This window comes from Propithecus coquereli, unplaced genomic scaffold, assembly GCF_000956105.1.
Source record: "Propithecus coquereli isolate 6110/MARCELLA unplaced genomic scaffold, Pcoq_1.0 Scaffold113, whole genome shotgun sequence".
NCBI classification, from domain to species: domain Eukaryota; kingdom Metazoa; phylum Chordata; class Mammalia; order Primates; family Indriidae; genus Propithecus; species Propithecus coquereli.
Window position 1 is genome coordinate 5482444 of NW_012135303.1, and position 1759 is coordinate 5484202.

Here is a 1759-nt window from a genome sequence, read left to right on the forward strand (position 1 = left end):
GGTAGCTGGGCTTTTCTTTAAAATTATACTTTGATGGGCAAGGTGGAAACGACAGGAAAATTAGATAAGGTACAGATAAAATAAAATTGGCTACATGTTAATAATTATTGAAGTTAGGTACCTGGGATTGATCATAGTCTTTACTTTTGCATTTGAATAATAAAAAGTCAACAAACATACATTCCTCCACTTAAAAGCCTAACATAATAAACATTTATACTGCCTAATGTGTAAATATAGGATAATCTTAGAAATTCCTTCTTATGATAAGTAGATTAATAAATTTTTTAAAAAAAATGTTTGTCTTCATGACAAGAAAAGTTACTTTCACCTCTAGATGCAACAAATTATGATGGGCATTAGTACTATATCATTGATAGCAGGTTTTTCATGATCTTAGAAATAACTAAGGAGCTATGCATATTACTTATCTTTATTTACTTTACCCTAAATGATCCTCAGCATGTCTTTATACTCACTGGGACAAAGGCTGATTAAGTCAGGGAGTGTTAGAAAAGTGACCAAATAACCAAGGCATCCCTCAGTAACCCACTTGCTGCCAAATCATCTGCAAAAAAGACTTATGTGTGGCCTCCTCATCAGGTGGTGGAATTTATCAGTTTATGATGTTTTTATGTGATTCTCGTTGCTTGATCATGAGTCAGATTTATTTATCAAGTAAAATTAATCTCCGATTCTAGCTTAACCCTTTAATGATTTTCCATTTCTCTTAAAGCCTAATTCTTCAACATGGGATACACGTATTTCCCTGCCTCTTTAGAGGACTTTTTCAGGTCTTTTATAGCTCAGTGATTTGTGACTTCATACATAAACATTAGTCAAATATACATTAATTGATGTAAAATGAGTTTGAATTCTCAGTTTATCTTCAGGCACTATCAGAAGTGATACAATGCATTTAGAAAATAAGAGTTGATCAAACAGAGTAAAGGAGGTGATTTTTCTTGCCCAATCCCCACACTTTCTCACTCAAAGGATAGCTTCAAGATTGATTTGTGAGTGTTTGGCAAGAAAGCTTAAAAAAGCCAGCTATATGTTATAGGATCCTAGAGGCCAGGAATTATCTCCTTAATTCATACCTTTTTCATTTTCTCATAGTATCTAATAAATAATTCTGTTGCATAGTAGACCCCAATACCTTTCTTTGCAATTATTACCATCACTACCACCACACATCCTGACATAAAAAGAAACGATTCCAACCTTTAAGTGTTAATCTGAAATTTTTAAAGGCACTGTTGTTACTGAACTAAGAAACACAAAAAGTAAGACCACAAAAACTTTATTGTAACAGAAAAAGGTCAAAATTTAGTGAGCTGTTCACTTGAAATTATACTTTAACTCTAGTAGTCATACAGTATATTTTGTAGTTTCCAGCTGACCCCTCCACCCCAAATTTATCTACTTACAAAAAAAGGAGCTTATAATTCACATGTTACAGGAAGAAGAAATCTAATTTTGACCTTGAGTCAAATTGATGCCAAAGGGAGTTTATGGTTTTCTTTACTTTATAAGCTGTAATTGCAAATACAGTTTCCTTCATCTAAAAAACTATTCCACCCTAAAATTTTCAAACAAAAATAGTTTTCAGAAACATTGGCAAAAGACATCTTCAAAGGAAACTAACTAGTTTGAATTAAAAGGAAAGGGAGGAGAGATGGTGGATATTTTTAAAGGGATTATGTTTTCAATATTTTGGGCACAAGATGTCTAATTTCTACTTTTTAAAAGCATTTCT